Genomic DNA, 19,291 nt, shown 5'->3' on the forward strand with positions numbered 1-19,291 from the left:
AGTCGAACCCCAAGAAAAAAAAAAAAAAAAAAAGAAAAAGAAAGAAGCAGTCTCATAAAACAAACTACCACTTTCAAAGAAAGCCCCACGTCACTAAGTAAAAGAGAATATCTAGAATTTCTAATTGACTTGAATTTTAAAATATAATTTGTATTCAGTATAATATAGACAAAATAAAATTACAACTGGTACTGCATGATCTATGCTTACAGAATACCTAAGTACGATTGATACGGTGAAAATAAATGGTCTTGCCATTCATTGTAGAGTCGATTCCAAGGGACCCTGGAGGCCTGTGGCTTCTCATCGTGATTCATGTTCAGATTCCAATGCAAAACCTTAGTACCGATGAACTAGTGGAACCTCACTGAAATGGATTTGTGAAGCTGCCCGTTCCAATTTCCCGGTGTGAAGTTTTTCTCTTTCCTACTTGAAAATCTCTAGAAATCTCTGTGTATAACTACTCATGCATAAAGGACAGAAGATGGTCTCTGTGAGGGAGGTCACTGCGATTGCCTCTCCACCCCTGATTTTACACGCTGAAAATCAGTTTTGCCCCATATCTCTGAGTCATCGAGAGAATAATTGAAAGCTTTTGGAAACACCCACTCATTTCAAGTTGCAAAGGCTTATTACCTTGGTAAGAGCCCCTTTCTCTACAACAAATCTAAAATATGAATCAGAGAGGTGTTATGGTTGCAGAATCTATGCTGCGAAATTATTTCTTTAAATGAAATCAAAGTCGGTAAAAATGTGAATCTACAATTGCTCTATCATGGTAAATTCCACTTCGTGTCACATTTGAATAATTGTTAAGCTTTTGAAGTTGAATTCATTTCTATCCTGTTAATGATTCTCTTGTTCACATTTGCAATTGCAGAAAGAAAGAAAGAACCTGGTTTTTATAAAGCTTTGACTGTCTTGGACCAAGTTGATGGGATTAGAAATGAAAAAAAAAAGGGCATGGTGTCCCTCTTTGGGCTATCTATAAAGTCAAGTCTTAATTTTTTGCATGGAATTTATGTGAATATTATATCAAACCTTTAAAAATATGTGTGGTAATAAGTCTTTGGTTTATTATAAATTGATTTACACATGAAATACTTTATATAGTATAATAAATTGATCACCGTGTATTGGTTTTTGTTTATAATATATTAGATTGACTGAATAATAAATCTTTCTTTTCAGCAATTATTTTATCAGTGTGAGTAAATTATATTGGATTCAAACTGAGCCAAAATATTTTGCATCTAAATTTCTCTGCTTGGTCAGGTGATTTGAATTTAATATTCAATTTAAAGGTTGAAGAAAATCTATACATGAATGCTGTATCTTTAATTATAGGATTTTGTTTGCAGATTGCAGCTATTCACTCAAAGTCATTATATTAAAATTGAAGATATCTTCCCCTACCCATCCCACCTTCCCTACACCTTTAGCTCCTTTCTTCCCATTTCTAAATGTCAGTAATCTTATTAGAATCTTATGAAAATGAGAATCAAGACTTGCCATGTACAGGTACATGATCCCAACAATGAATGTAGCTGTACTGTATCCCTAAAATGTACCAATAAACTCAATTAAAACTGAAAAAAAAATTGAAGATATCATATCTTTTCATAATCTGTGTCAGTTTGTGTTTCAATTTGTGGTGTAGAAGATTCACTGAATATATTTTGTTTTTTTCCTGACTGAGACTAAGGTATGTAATGTATGAAACATCACGTTTTGGTACAATGAGGAAGAATATTATGTGATCGTCTGTTTTCCTCAGATTTTGAGAAAATGTGTCTCTCATTCAGAATGGCTACATTTAATAATAATAAAGCTCTCTATTGTAGTTGTAACCATTGTATTTGTGAAAGGCTTTGTCTAGATGGCCTTTGAAGTCCTTCAAAATGTTGTAACTCTACAATTTTCTCCAGTTCACAAACTTTTGTAATTCTGGAACATCATTATATGTATAAATGTATAAGCCCACAGTAATTACGCATTGGTTTTAATCCTTTAAGATGCCTGCAATCTCAAGTACTAACTTGAGTCATATAAGGAAGAAAATGACTGCAAAACTGCAGTCCATATGTTAGCCACTTCTTTCCATTCAGGGACCTGGAAAGATTTCAAAACCTGAAGGAAAATCTTATTTGTACAGGAAACTGACACCAGTTAGGAAGTGCTGCACAGAGCATAAGTTAGTCAATACCTGTGGAAGGTTGCACTTGCTAATTCGGGGTCAGTGTCTGTATGGCTTTCCTAAGAAAGTGACATCAACATATTTACATTTCCTAAAGTTTGGCATCTTAAAAATATGGCAGACCTGTTGATAGAAGCCAAGAATGAGAGGTAGGAAAATTAATGGAGATATTTTTGCAATAATATGGATGAAATATGGTAAGGCTTTCGATTAAGGCATAACCTTGAAGATGATAGAAAATGGAAGAATGCAAGCATCTGAACAGAGGAAAAACCTAATGAGCTTGGTGACTCTGGAAGTGGGAGGCCCTAACTGTATGATTTTGTTGTAGTGTCCTTCACTGACACAGGCAATGCAGGAGACAACAGTTCTGGCTTGAGATTTGCTTTTGTAGCTTGGAAAAAATTGAGTTTAAGGGGATTGTTAAACTTCAGGTTAAAGGGTTATTGAATAGGAATTAATTGACAGGTAAGAGTGAGGTTTTTGGTTTGTTCTTGAACGATACAATGATTACAGGTAATAATAACACTGTTTATTTACAAATACTTGAGCTAAGAATATTGAATGTTTGCACCGTAGAGGAATGAATCCTTGGTATATGCTTAACTGATGTAAGTATTACTCAATATGTACATGTGTCAAAATGTCACATTATATGAGTAGTGTTTACAGTTTTTATACATTAAATACAGATTAAAATAAATTTAAGAATAAAAATTCAAAGGAAAAAAAGAATAAAAATTTGGTATAAAAAAGAGCAGTTATCCAGAGAGAGATCTGTGGTTAAAAATAACATTTAGGGGCCAGGGATTTAGCTCAGCAGTTCGGTGGCCTGCCTTGCAAGCACAAGGACCTGAGTTCACTCCCCGGTACCAAAAAAAAAAAAAAAGAAAAAAAAAAAAGAACAAACAAACCAACCCCCAAAAAACATTTAGGCATCAGGCACAGAAAGCATTCATAAGATACCAGTAGTCATTCTTTATTATGTATCCTCCTATTATTTCAAGTCAGAAATACATCGAGTTTAGCAGAGCTTTTAGCTAGTCTAGACACAAGTCCATTTTAATGTGAGCAAGTTTCCAAAACAAAAGTGTGAACACTAAAATATACAATCTCCACTTGCTATTCCACATGAAAGTTAATTCTATCCCATCTCCCTATATGCCCTTCTCCTTGGCAAGGAAATGCTCAAAATTTAAGCACAAGTTGAGGATGTCAGAGGTGACCAGCTTTTCCGAGACTCCTTCATTTTCTCATGGTGCAGCACGGCACATCTACTCTGAGCTATCTGCCTATTTATGTGTCATGTTGCAATTGTCATCATTCACACATGACTGTACTTTGGGTTCTGTGTTTGCCACAACTTAATTATACCCTAAAAAGTACAAGTTCTTAAATGAACATACTGAGCCGAACATCACCTTCAATCTTATATAATAATATGAAAACGTCAAAACTGACCAAGGTTTATCTTTAGGTACATAGTTAAACTTAAATTGGTTGCTATTTTTTTACAGAATATGTGGCTAGTACATCTTTGATATTTTTTTAATTTTGGGGGTGCAGCTTCTTTAATACTCAGGGGAAAGGTATAAATGTAAATCAAACCACCTAACAAGCCTTTAATTACCCAGAATTTTAGCTTAGACAATTCTGATTAAACTGTACTTTAGGATAGATATTTATACAACATGTAATAGAACAAACCCCAGTGATAAATTAGTTATGCAAGAGGGTTCTATATGTTCATTAATAAAATAATGGGCAAAGATTTACTAGGCTAATGCAACCCAAGATTGGGCTGTCATGACTGAAAATACTAATGCGTTACAAAATAGTGTTCCAAGAAATACTACAAATGGGAAAAAGAGCCTTGTTTTATATAAGTTTAACTCCCCTAAAATTCTATTTGTCAAGAAACATTATATGTCCACAGTAAAATATAATACATAAAACTTCATGCAAAAATTAAATTATTGAAATGAAAGTGAAAATTCAACAATACACAACCCAAGAAAACACAATTAAATGGATTTTATATTTAATTAAAATATTATAGACCAAGGGTTGAATTCTATTTACATAGGAAATAACTAAGTTTTACTTTTTCAAAGAATTAATAAAAAAAATCCTTTACTACAAATTAATAAAAAGTCTATAAACTTGCTGGGACACATTCACTGATTTTTATCTTTTTTATATTCTTAATGAATTTGTCAAATTATTTTTGCACCAATCACCTTATTGTGCTTTCTGCATTTGCCTGTATTTTGTTAAAATTGTTTTGTATCTTTCTGAAATCTCAAGTATATTTTGTTTAGCTTTTTATTTTATTGTTACTAGTAATATTTGACTAGCAATACTTAATTAAAATACAATTAATGGACCCTCATAAGTCTGGTCAATTTTAAGATGACTCGCATCGGGTCAAAATTTCTATCTATAATCACAAAGCTGAACTCAACTTTGAATGTTCTAAATTTCACTACCTTTTCCATGATGCAATGGGTAGTCTATGCTTTCAAAGTAAAATTTTTGTCTTGCACTTGTTTTGCAAAGCAGTTTTGTTCAAAATAGATTTTTCAATATTTAAAAATAGATAATTTGAAAACAAACAGCAGTTAAGTATTTTATGTTTCAATTGCCATAATTTATTTTGGAAGAGGTTCTTAGTCCTACTAGATTTTTCCATTGAGTGTATTTGAGGGACAAAAAGGCAAGATCCATTTTCTTACCCAACATAATGGTCACTGCTGACATTCTTATGTCAAAAGACTGGTTAACAGGATAAAAACATATAGAAATTTTATCGAATCAACATTTTCTATGATATGGAATACTTCAGAAAAGATAATCAAGGAAAACTGTATATTTTATGTGTTCATTTCATGAAGACCAGACAACCAGCAAAATATGTAATTGGACAGAAAGTGATGTAGGGGTTATAAGCTGAGTGGGGGCAACCAGCCTGTTCGTTCAGACTCTTCTGAACTTCTCAGTGCAGCATTTCCTCTCTTGGCTATAGAGCAGGACCCCACCTGCGATGAGGATCTTCAAGGGAGAGGGGAGAGGATAACCTTGCTAGGTTTTATGGCTTGCTTTGGCAGAAAGGAGTTCTAGTTTCTGTGACGTGTCAAGGAGAGGGAGGAGTCTGATGCCTGTGACTCACTGGTGGGGAAGGACAGGTGAGAGGTGGGAGACAAGAAGGTCACTGACAACATCTTCTAAGGCCTCCAATCTCCACTAGTTCGAAGTACACAGCAAGCCAAAGCACTTTAATTTGGGGTATCATTTTATGAGCACAACGAACTCATGCTGAGCATAAAAGCACTTCAGTTTGAACTATTTAAAGCATGTGTTACTAAGTTCAAAGGCACACATCCCTCTAAATATCAAATTTGTTGTTGAGGAGATTGACAGATTTGCTCTTTTAAAATTATACTTCAAAAAGTCACTGTGTCATACAATAAACAAGCCATTAATCACACATGATTATGAAATTTAAATGAAAGGACATTTAAAATTCCACTTGCCAGTCTCATTAGCCACTTTTTAAGTACTAATAGCCTTTTATCTCTTGCTACGTTACTGGATAACATGAGATAGAACATTTCCATCATCACAGAAAGTTATGTTGCAAATCATTTAAATAAAACAAGAATTTCCAGCAGTAGATTTGTTCCATTATCGCGAGTTGATGTCAAAATCCCTAAGGTAGTTATTTTTTCTGTGAAAATATTGTTTTAGGCCATGCTATAACAAGTGTTCTATGAGTAATTTTTGAATAATGGAAAAAAATTTAAAAACTGTGTAGACAAAGTGAAATCACTTTATTACAGCAGGATTCTCTATAGTCCTGAGATACCTACTAAGTTTGAATGTTGTGGCACTTACAAGGGGCGATATTACGGTTTATATCTAGATGTCCCCCAAAGCGTCTTGGGCGCACAGGTGGGACTTTGGGGAGGTGACTGGATCACGGATTTGTGATACTTGATTAGTCCCCTAATCCCATGGCTTTACAGTTGGGTGTGATGTTGGGAGATGGAGACTGGTGGGAAGAGCTGGGTTACTGGGATGGCCTGGCAGGGTGTGTTTAGGTAGCCCTTCTCTCTTGATGGCTGCTGTTTCCTGCCTGCCGTGTCCCCCTGCTGTTCTGCCTTGCCTTAGACCCAGATGATCATGAAGTGAAACCTCTACTCCTGTAAGCCAAGGTAAGACTGTCCTTATTTAAACTGTGGGTGTCAGGTATTTTGTCTCAGCAAGCAAAGAGTAAGATGAAGTATTATTTAATGTTTCCAAAATGTATATGCCTATGGAAACTTCACATTACCTTTTTATTTGAAAGCTTCTTTGTAAAGTAGTATACTTGTAACATGTTATTTCAATAGCTATCAAAGAGATAGAGGGCTGGAGATTTAGCGTGGTGGTTCTGCCACCTGCCTCTCAAGTACGAGGACCTGAGTTCGATCCTTGACACCAAAAAAAAAAAAAAAAAAAAAAAAAAAAAAAAAAAAAAAAAAGAATAAGAAAAAAAGAAAAAAAGAAAAGAAAGAAAGAGAGAAGCAGTTAAAGATTTCAGAAAACATTTGCTTACATAAGAATGAAATTATGAAAATATTTATATTATACTCACTTAACAAAATCACAATTTTATTTAATAAAATTCTTTACTGCAGTAATAGAAACTGTTCTTGTTTAAAAATGGGCAGACTTCCCCAAAGTAATTCTCTAACATCTTTAGCACAAGCTTAATCCCCCAGATGGTGCCATTGGAAGTTGCAGTGGACCTTTAAGAGGTGGACCATTATTGAAATCCTCCGATGTTACAGATATCCTCTTACGTCCCCTAGAAGATTTCGGGGCACTGGACTTCACTTTTTCATTTCTTGGCGAGGAGCAGAGCATTTTACTCCTCCACACTCTTTATGTCACTGCCCACTAGTACACTCATCAAAAGTTCAAAGCAACATCTGACTCAGACCTGGACTAGAAACTCCACAAGTGTGAATCAAAATAAAGCTTTCCTATATGTAAGTTGATTATCATAGACACTTCATTACAGTGTAGAAAACTGAGTAACACAGAAATCCTGCTCAGGCCCACAGACATCAGAAGATACATATTATCCGTTTAGAAAGTTAGTGGAATCAAACAGAGGCCAACTTACTGCGATGTACAATCCTCAAATAATGCCACTTATTTCTGTTGGAATGCAATGATTTACTTTAATTTGCATGATCAATCAAAAGGATAGGACGTCACCCCACATCTTTTTAAAATTAATTTTGTTGGTGCATTTAAGTATATGATATAACGACATTCACTGTTAGAAATTTGCACCTTCACATAATCCATCTTGGCTTTTGTTTTTTCCCCATTCCCCTCCCCTCCTTTCAACCCCTCCCTCTCTTTCTATCTACAAAGACTTTGTTTCCATTGTTTATTTTCTCATATTAATTCCACTCCAATTCTTTCCTTTCCCCCACCCCTCCCATTTACCCTTCCCTTTGCTCCTTTTCTTCCTATTTCACATTATCTATTATACCTTTTAGTCCTTGTTTGTACTTCCAGTTTCTCACACTAGAGAAACGATTTGATATTTATACACGTGTGCCCTGTTTATTTCACTTAAGAGTATCACCTCAATGTGCACCCATTTAGCTTTAAATGTCTCTAATTACTCCCAAATCTTCTAACCAAGTTATATTTCTTCCTTTTGAAATTTCCTGAAAGCTTACTTCCCATTAAAGACCGACATTGTTTGCAAATAACTAAATTGTCTATTCTCTTCAATAGGTAATACTTACATAATTTTTTACTATGTACTAGGCAATGCATTGGTCTTTATTACAATAACATAATAATCTTTATAAAAGTTATATGTTCTTACTAATTTTATTTATGAGTAATCTGGTGCTAAGAGTTTTCTGGGTGCCCATATATATAGTTACATATATATGTCAGTGATGGGGTTTTAAATATAGATTTTTCTGACAACCAGCACTGCTTTTGCAGTGTTTTATATGATCTTTCAAATCTACTGTTTATTTCTATTTGCTGGTACATTGTTTTCTGTTTGGATGATGAATTCTTGAAATATTTCTAAGTTTGCATCATGTTTTCTTTAAGCTTGTACATGTTTGTTTAGGGTTTGAGAGATTTTGTCTCCATTCTTGGTTGTTCTTTTAAAAGAGAACACCTACTGCAATCCAGTTTAAATTTTAAAGTTATCCACTATTTACACTCACACAAGGAAGACATTCTTCCTTTCAGTGTCTCTTATCTACTCTCCAGATGTGGTGCACTTGTGTCTCGACCCAATGAGCTATCGTCTACCTCTATCTATCTATCTATCTATCCATCTTTTTAATCCATCCATTGTTTAAGTATTGTCCTAATAATTATTTTGACGCTTGTTATATCTCCATTTTCTGACTTTAATCTACTAGAATTATGTGATTTTCACCTCTAAATACACTAATTACTGCTTATGGAGTTGATGCATAACTAATAAATAGCTGTATTTGTAAAATTTTGATTTCTACTATGAAGTTTATTAAGGCTGTGTTTTACGACAGTTTTTAGTTTGCACAGCAGGTGAGCGGAACTCGTAGAGATTTCCCATATGACTCTGGCTTCCTCACAGGGCTATCACCATCCTCAGCATCCCACCCTGTGCACCACAGACATTGACCTATCATCGCCCAGAGTCTACAGCTCACCACTGGGCTCACCTTGATGTTGTACATTCTTTGAGTCACACATATTTATTGTGCCATTATCTAGCACTTACTGTCATACAAAATACTTTAAACTAACCTAAAAAATCCTCTGTGCTATACCTATTCATCATTTTCTCTTCCCTAAAACCTGCCAACCACTTGTCTTTCTATGTTTTGATGGCTTTGCCACTTCCAGAATGGCATGCATATGTAATCACATGGTAAGTAGACCTTTCAGATTAATTTCTTTCCTTTAGTAATATGGACTTAATACCCCTTCCATATCTTTTCATGGTGTGATGTATAGCATTAAGCAATACTTCATATTTTGAGAGTACAACTTTTTTTTTTTTAGTCATCCACTGAAACATGATTGTTTTCAAGTTTTGATAGTTACGACTAAACCTGCTATAAGTTTTCAATGTCTTTCAATAAATACCAAAGGCCATATGCTAAGCATGGTTTAATTTTGTTCCAAACTCTCAAAAAAACATATTACAAAGCAGCTGCACTATTGTGCCTTACTACTGACAGTGCACACCAGATCTTTTGTTGTACATCTTCCCTACCATTGGATATAGGCATTGGTCTTTATTTTGGCTGTTCTTTGCAGTGTATGGTAGTATTTCAGTATTGTCTCATTTTGTATATTTCCTTCATATATTATACAAGACATTGTTTTAATAAGGTGTCTATTCAGGACTTTCACCTATTTTTCATAGATTGAGCCTCTGGTGTTCTAGCTGAAAAGCCATTACATAACCCTCTATCGGTGCTGGCAAACCTATGGCCCACATGTTTTTTTTTTTTCTTTTAATGCAAAATATGTTAATGTGAGTTGCTTTTTTTTTTTACAAACCAAAACCTCAGTATTCAGGTTTAATTGTAGTTTTAGCACTTCCTGATAAATAAGTGGGTTTGGGGTCGCAGTTTGGGCTCTCATCTCTAAAAGGATTGCCATCACTGCCCTAGATCACCTTGATTCTCTATGATCTATTACAGGACTCTTATAGTTTTGCAATTACATTTAGTTTAACAATTCATTATGTGGTTGGAGAGTTGTTTCAGAGCACTCTTTTCTCGCTCCCAACCTTCCTTCCTTCCCTCCCTCCTTCTTGTCTTTCTGCCTCCATTTCTTTTAAAATTTTACTTCAATTTTTATATTTATACTTCATCCACGAGTGAGAGAAAATAGCACAGTGTAATTTTCTTTTCTCATATGCCCCTTTCCTCTTCCCCATGAAGTAACAAAGTCATAGAAGTTGCTTGTACAACTCTTGTGAACTTATTCTTAAGCTATATATAAAAAATAATGCTCTAAAATGCCTGTTTGGTATGAGGTACTGGAAATTGGAGCCCAGTACTTTTCCACTGAGCAACATTCCCAACCTTACTGATTGATTGATGGAATGATTATTTTTCTGGTACTAAAGCTTGAACCCAATGCCTTATCACTGAGCTACATCTATGTATCTATTTTTATTTTTAGTTTTGAGACAAATCTAACTAAACTGTTAAGTTTCCCAAGCTGTGTTTGGATTTGAGATCCTATTGTCTCTACTCTCAGAGTGATGAGAATAAAGGAGTGTGCTACCATAACCATCTACATATCCTTTAAATATGTATATGGTGATTGATTAGTTCATTTGAATTACTTGCCAAATATTATAGCATGGTACATCCTATGGTTTATACAGAAAGGTCAGTAAGTCAGAGATTTTCCATGAGCAAATGAAAATCGCAGATCAGTGTCTGTGTACAGAAGTTTAACAGTGTGTTTCATCATTTATTTCACTAACTAAACTTAAAAAATTGCTTAGTTTTGACACATCATATCCAAAAATTAGAATTATAATATTGGAACAAGTTTTATTTAAAAATAGTTAATCACACTGTGTTTACAAGCATCGTACTAATAAGCATCATATAATCTGAAGTCACCATAGGTAAAATTTTGACATGTTTTCAAATCCACACAATTATGAAGCACAGCTAAGTGCATGACAACCTGCTTTGTGTAATTTATTAGGAAGATGTTGATGAACATTTTTCTGGGACAAATTTTAGGAATAAGCAGAAGAATATGAAATGTTTTTACAAAGATTTTAATAAATATCTTTTTATTCATTTTTAGAAAAGTTTATTGGATTATGTACCTAGAATTTCTGAAGTTTCTTTCAATTCCATGAAGTTTAAGAGTGCCTTGTAGATCCATGGAGGTTTTACTTCAAGAGGAGGGCACCCACCAGTGTCTCCTGGCAGCTGGTGTGGATCAAATGCTTCCTAGCTCTCGGCAGTTCTTCTTGGCAGTTGGCCCTAAGAACTGACAGCGGAACTCAGCACTCCCAGAGGCTCTTGTTGCCTTGACTCTCAGTGGGTCCCATGGGCTCTTCCTCTTGGCAGGGTAACTATCAGAAGCCCTCCGTGATTACAGTGCAGAGAGGGACCTGTGTCCTTTCTCCCTGTTCTTCTCTGTCTTCTCAACAACTCCCAGTTCTCTACTCTTGTTATGACCACCAGAGAGCAGTTCTTAGCATCACTCCTGGATGTGTTTTCCAGGAAGTGTACCAGCATTATAAATCTCTTAAAAATATATTCCAACTTGGCTGATTATGCCAACCTTTATCAGGGAAACAGATTTTTAAAACATCACATACTACGATTTCCTAGTTTTCTTTTCTGCTCATTTATATGTTACAGTATGAAGTGGTTCTCCTAATATGTTCTTTTACTTATAGTTGAGATTTCTTGATATCTAATGTTATGTTGCTAGGGAATTTCACAATTGACTTGCAAATACAACCCCAGATCGAAAAAGAATCTTACATAATATTTAAAGTTTGCTTTTTAAAGTTATCAGAATAAAAAAGCCCCTAGACAAATTATCTCTGGAAAAGCCCATTTAGCTCATTATGAGAAGCAAACTAAACTTAAATGGTCTGTAATGTGAAAAATAAATGTAAATTAAAATGATAAGTATGAAAATAAAAATACTAGCAATTTTTAGACATCAATTTTGTATATACATAAATACAAAAATGTATGTTCAATATAGTATGAGTGTAAACTCAAACAATTCTTGTTTTAGTGAAAAAGACTTTGACTTACAGATAAGGCTAATGAAGTCAGACCAGATTTTCTTCACAATGTCACGTACACATTCCTGCTGTTTTCTCACGCAACTTCTTCAATTTCTTTCTTGGATCATGGTGAAGATCAAATCCTAGTGATACATACAATTTTATCTCCAGCACTAGGTTCCAGGCACTTACTTCCTACTTTCTCTTTGGAATTTGAATGGCTACTAAGAATTTCAAACTTAGCATTCCAAAATGAAAGCACTGCTTTCTCTTCCAAACCTATTGTTTTCAGTCCTCACCTTATGATAATCACAATGACTCCTTTCTCCGCACTTCGTAATCTAACTTCTATTGGCTCTCTCTTCAGAATAAACCCTTAATTTATGATTGGTTATTGTGACCACCTTTGTCAAAGCCAGCATCAACTCTAGACCAGAGGAATGCACTGGCCAAATCTGTATCCCACGGATTAACTGTTCCTATCCCTACATGTTGTTTCTCAAAGTATCAGCATTACTACTATTTGGTTAAGTACTAGAAGTCAGATAATGCCAAGCTTCTCAAGTCAGGTAATGCCGAACCTCTCAAAGTCTTTGAAAATCTTTTCATCTTGCTCATATTTCAATCTACATTTGTGATAGATATCATCCATAATCAGGCTTTCTTCCTTTCTCTTCTGGCTTTGTCTTCCTCCACACATGTTACACTGGCCTCCAGGTCAGGCACATTCTTTCTTAAAAACATTGTATTTTCCTCTCTTCTTTCCTTCTTCCTTTATTCTCCCTTTCTAGTTTAACATTATTACATTTCTAGGATTATGGAGGAGAAACAGGAAAAAAGTCAGTTACAATTAAATGTGATTAAGATCTATGATAATTTTGGTATATGAATGATATGGAACACATAGAAAAAACACTTCTAGTGCACAGGGCATGGAGGAGCAGGCAATTATTCTATAAAAAATTAAAATGATAAGGGTTAGAGACTTAGCTCAGTGGTGCAGTAGACAGCCTCACAAACTAAAAGTCCTGAGTTTGACCCCAGTACAAAAAAAAAAAAAAAATTAAAATCATAAATGCCACTATAAAAATTATATTTAAGCTGAGGCTTTAGAGCATGAGATATGAAAAAAGGAAAATAATTTTGATATAGGGAGGATCAACTACCTACTAAGATAAAAGGCAAAACAATTTGTTGTGAGAATATATATTTGCGCCTATAATAGAACTGAGGCTTATGGTGTTACTCTCCAACAGTGAAGGCCAACATACATTAAAAGAATATTCCTTGACTAAAATTTTTCCTCCAATACGCAAATGTTTGATTCAGACAAGAAAATAAAAATTTCAAATTAAATAATTAAAGTCATTAATGAATGAAATTCGATGTACCATTTGGAAAGTGAAGTTGAAAATTACATATAATCACAGAAAACTTGGTTCCTAAAAGAGAAAGGCTGCAAAAATAAGATTGATATATCATTTAATAAAATAAGTAGCTATTGATCTGTAAATGTGAACTTTTGTCATATCCTATTGAAAGGCCACAAATACCAAAACTATAACACAGATCTATCAATTTTAGCTGTTATAGTGTCCATCCATCTTAATGAAAATGAATTAGAATCTAGAGATGAATTGTATGCAAATACAAATCATTCTCAGTGTTTATAGTAAAGAATGTATATGTAGCCTATTACAGCTGCAATAATGGTGGTGAAATTTCTTTCCTTTTTATTTTTGTCTTTTATGTTTTTATTTATTGCCATAATGTGCGGATAGAGTCTGGGGCCTCACAGTAGGCAATCATTCTACACTGAGCTATAGTATGAACCATTTTTCCTTTTCCTTTCCCTCTGTTCTTTCTTGGGGGTTTGTTTGTGTTTTGATTTTGGATTTTTAAAAAACAATGGAAATGTTCCAGAAGTAACACTGTGAAATTCTCCTGCTGTTATGTTAGCCACAATTGGGCTAAAAACAACTCATCTTATTACCAGTAAATTAAGTGGAGCAATGGTTATACTAAGCATGTTTTATTTAAATACTGGAGCAATGGTTACTTTCCCTGAATTATGTGATGACAAATTGGAAATACAAATGAAAATCCTCACCAGCAAGGAAGACAAGTTCATGAATATGGTCATAGTCACTTTCCTCATGGCTGAGAACAATATGGAGAAACAGCAATTTAAAGGAGGATACTTTGTTTTTGCTTACAGTTTTTAGGGGTTTCAGTAGATTGTCTGCTATCTTGGAGTCAGGGCTGCATGGCAAAGGGGCATAGTGGAGGAAAACTGCCCATAGCGTAGCAGACAGGAAGCCAAGAGATCATCAAGGAGAAGGTGAAAGGAACTTTCAGGTCATCCCCACAGTGGCACACCTATTCAGACCAAGACCCCCTGCCTAACAGCAAGTCAGCCATTAGGCCCATAATCCATTCACCCCTAAAAAGTTCCATCTATCAGTGTGTGAGTTTGGAGGGCACTTTAGATCAAAACCATTATAGATGGGGACAATACCTGACAGTGTCAGACATATACTTTCCCCTATTTGTATCTGTCAATACTTAAAGTCATGTAATATAAATGAATTGATAATTAAAATCACCTTGAAATGAAGGGAGGGTGGAAGGTGAGGAAGGAAATTTTTTTTAAAAAGAATTAAGATGTGCAATGTATATGTTTCAACTCTCCACAGTGAATGTAATCATGTTCTACAAACATATAATACAAATATGAAGTATAAGTATAATCAATTAATATCTAATTCTAAAAAAATAATTTAAAAAAAATCTGTGGTAGCCACGCCATTCACCCAACAACACAGAGCCCAGTACAGAGGTGTTCATACCCCGCACCCCCAGGAAACAAGAGAAAGAAGGCCTCTCTGAGCCTCCTGCCATAAAGGCACACCACACCACCATAGTTGGTAAGTTGGAGGGACCAGCACCTCACATCAGAATTTGGATTAACTTCAAGGGAAAGACAGCTATAACCTACCATAGAACCTTGCAGAGTTCAACCCAGGAGGAAGACAGAGATCTTAACTAGGACATTGCGGCCAGAAATCAGCCCGAACCTCAGGGGACAGTGGGTGGCTAGCTAAGTCTAATTAGCTCAGAATTGCACACTCCTGCCAATGCTGTTTATTGCATCAACAGAGGCATACCTGGAAGGAGGTACTCTATTTCTGTTTGTATTTTTTATCTACAAAGTAATAAGTTTCACTTATCATTAATCATTTAAAATATTTTTACCTAACTTTTTCTTTTGTCAGGTTTTCCTTTTTTAAACCTTTTTGTTATCTTCTTTTCTTTCTCTCTCACTCTCTCTCCCACTTTGATCACCATTTTTCTTCCTGTTCCTATCCTAATTTGAAATTATTTTTTTTTCTTTTTCCTTTCTTCTCTTTTTCCTTCTCTCAATTGCTATTAGTTTTAAAAGAAAGTGATAACATAAAAAATAAAGCAAGGAAGCAAAAAACATAACTGTACTGTCTACCTAGAATGTACCAATAAATTCAATTTAAATTAAAAAAAAGAAGAAATAAAGTGATTACAGTCTCTAGCTGTATTGCTGTCAGTTTTTTCCTTTCTTGGGAATATTTTCTTCTGTATTCTCTTCTTCTCCTCAACAGCTCACTAGACTTTGAGTGATCTTCCTGTGTCCTCTGACCTCACTTCTAAGCTTTCTATATCCTATCCCTCCCTGGCCAACTCCTTCAAAATCCCCATCCTGAAGGGTAAAGCTGCTATATTGAACAGTTTATTCACTATAGACATATTTTGGGCTAGTCTTTGATTTTGATTTAATTCACACAGTTAAAGGTGATAGATTAATAACTACCACAAATTGACATTTTCTAAGCTGTGCTTGATGCAGTTATGTTGCTGACTGTATCACTTGGCTTAAGGTTTGTGATTGATCTTATCAGTTGTCCTCTCTGGTATACTGAAAATGAGTTTGCCTCAGAGACATTAGAGACTCAAAACCTAAAGATCAGCTGTATCTGGAAGATTGATGTATTAAGCCAGGAATTAAACCAAGGGCAGTACCAACTGAAAAAAAAAATAGAAATGAGAAGGCATTTAAACAAGACACAAACACAGACTTCCACCTTATCAAAGATAAACTCTGGGGGAAATGAGGTGGAAAATTCTGGCAGTCAACCATCTGAACACCCTGAACCAATAGCACAGGAAGTTAAAAAAACAGATATATGAGGCTCTAGAAAAATTCAAAACAGAAACAATTTCCCGGATAACCACAGAGATGGTGAGAAAAATGAAAGACATGATTAGACTAGAACAGAAACAGATTTAAAAAAAAAAATAGATGAGCTCAGGACCATGTTGGAAACCATGAATTGCCAGCATAAGAAAGAAATGGAAACTTTGAAAGAAGCGGAATCCCTGAAACAGATTTAAACAGATATCTAGGATGTTAAAAACTCTATAGAAAGCATTTGCAGCAGTAAGAATGAATGTGAATATAGAATTTCAGATATAGAAGACAGGATTGCAGTCAGTGACCATGAAGAGAGATCTCTTAAAAACAGTAAGGGACCATGAAAAATTAATCAAACAACTCTTAGATGATGCAAGAAGAATAATATAAGATGGATAGGAATCCATGAAGTAGCAGGAGAAAATACAAATAAGATAAAAAACTGTTCACAGAATTAATGACAGAAAACTTCCCAAACAGAGGGAAAAATTTGACATACAGTTAAGTGAGGCATATGGGACTCCAACTAGTCATGATTTAAAAAAAAAAAAAAATCTACAACTAGGCTTATAATAATCAAGATCCCAGAAACACAATAGAACAAAATACTATAAGGAGTTAGAGAAAAGAAAGAAATTATATGCAAAAGAAAGCCCATCAGAATCACAGCAGACTTTTCAACACAAGCTCTCAAATCAAGGAGAGGCTGGAATGACATATTTCAAGTCCTAATGGAAAACAACCTCCAACCTGGACTGACATATCCTGCAAAACTATCTTTCAGAGGCTGGGAATTCTCAGTGGTGCTGCTGCCTGCCTGGGATGCACAAGGTTAGATCTCTGATACAAAAAACAAAAAAAGAAAGAAAGAAAAAAAAAAAGAAAAGAAAACTATCTTTCAAAATTGATGGGGAAATAAGATACTTCCATGACAAAGAACATCTGAGAAATTTCATGAACATGAAACCAGCACTACAAATACTTCTAAAAAATGTCCTGGAAAAAGAAAACGAAGGCCACAACTCCATAAGTGCCAACACAGCAAATATACCAGGAAAGGCAAGAAATTAAAAGGAGAGAGGGGAAAAAAATGACACCTGTAATGCCAGCACTTGGGAGGCTGAGACAGGAGGATCACTGTGAGTTCAAGACCACTGGTTGAGCTACACAGTGAGTTCCAGGTCAGTCTCAACTACATAGTGAGACCCTGTCTCAAAAAATAAAAAAACAAAAAAGAGACAAACAAAAAATAAAAGAACCAACAACAGGAAAATAACATGACAATAAAAATCCAATGCATAACAATTATAACCATCAATGTTAGTGGCCCCAATTCACCAATCAAAAGAAACAGGCTGGCAGAATGGATTAAGAAGCAAAATCCAACAATATGCTGGATACAAGATACCCACTTAATTCACAAAAAAATCCATAGACTAAGACTTAAAGGTTGAAAAACAGTTCTCCATGTGACAGGAGCCAGGAAAAAAGTGGGGGTAGCTATCTTATTTGCAGACAGAATAGTTTTCAAACCAAAACTAATTTAAAAAGACAAAGAAGGCACTGCATCCTTGTAAAGGGAATAATACAAGAGGAAGAAATGACAATCATAAATATATATGCACCAAATACTAATGTCACCAACTATACAAAACAAATATTAATAGATAGGAAAAAATGAAATAAGCACTAAAACAGTTGTAGTGGAGGACCTCAATACCCCACTGACACAAATAAAAAGATCATCTAGACAAAATAATCAACAACAAAGTAACAGAACTGAACCAAGTCTTAGAACAAATGGACTCAGGAGATGTCTACAGAGTGTTCCACCCCAGAAAATCAGAATATACATTGTTTTCAGCGGCACATGGATTATTGTCCAAAATAGACCACATAGTAGCTTATAGAATACTCTTAAGTAAATGCAAAGGAATTGAAGTTAGCCCCTTTATATCATTAGATCACAGTGTAATTAAACTGGAGATCAATAGCCTAAGAAACTGCAAGATCTTCACAAACACATAGAAAATAAATATAACCTAATCCCTGGTATCCCCCCCCAAAAAAAAGAATAAAAAGAAAATAAATATAACCCTACTCAACAAACATTGGGTAACAGAGGAAATTAAAGAAGAAATTAGACAGTTTCTAGAATTAAATGATAATGCCAATACAACATACAGGAATATATACGACACAGTGAAAGCAGTCCTATGAGGAAAATTCATAGCAGTAATGGCCAGACTAGGAAAATAGAGTGAGACCAAATAAACAACCTAAAGCTTAAACTTAAGCTCCTAGAAAAAGAAGAGCAAGACAAACCAAAAGCTAACACAAGGGAGGAAATTATAAAGACCAGAGTAGAAATTAATTCAATGGAAACTAAGACAATAATACAAAAAAATCAATGAATCAAACAGTTGTTTTTTCAAAAGAGTAAATAAAACTGACAAAACCTTAGTTAGCCTTATCAAAAAAAGGAAAGAAAAGGCTCAAATTCATACAATTAGGAACGAAAAAGGAGAAGTCACAACAGATCCACCAGAAATCCAGAGGATCATCAATACCTACTTCAAAAAACTATAACAAAATGGAAAATACAGAAGAGATGGACAGATTCCTAGACACAGAAGAACTTCAAAAGTTGAATGAAGAAGTTACAAAAAGTCTAAACACCCCAATTACATTCAGTGAAATTGAAAATGTAATTAAAAATTTACCAATAAAGAAAACCCCAGGTAACAATGAATTCTACTGAATTCACTACTGAATTCTATAAGACATTTAGAGAAGAACTATTGCCACTACTCTTTAAACTCTTCAATGAAATTGAAAGGGAAACAATACTTCCAAATTCATTCCTGGAAGCAAGTATTACTCTGATTCCAAAACCAGGGAACGACCCAACCAAAAAAGAGAACTACAGGCCAATCTCCCTAATGAACATAGATGCAAAAATCCTCAATAAGATATTGGCAAATGGAATAAGGGAAAAGACAAAAAAATATGAGAAAAAGAAAAATTGGAAATAAAGTGTTTGTAAATGGGGAGGGGAGAAGAG

Source organism: Fukomys damarensis, unplaced genomic scaffold (assembly GCF_012274545.1).
Source record: "Fukomys damarensis isolate Sample0158 unplaced genomic scaffold, DMR_v1.0_HiC HiC_scaffold_35, whole genome shotgun sequence".
Lineage (NCBI taxonomy): Eukaryota > Metazoa > Chordata > Mammalia > Rodentia > Bathyergidae > Fukomys > Fukomys damarensis.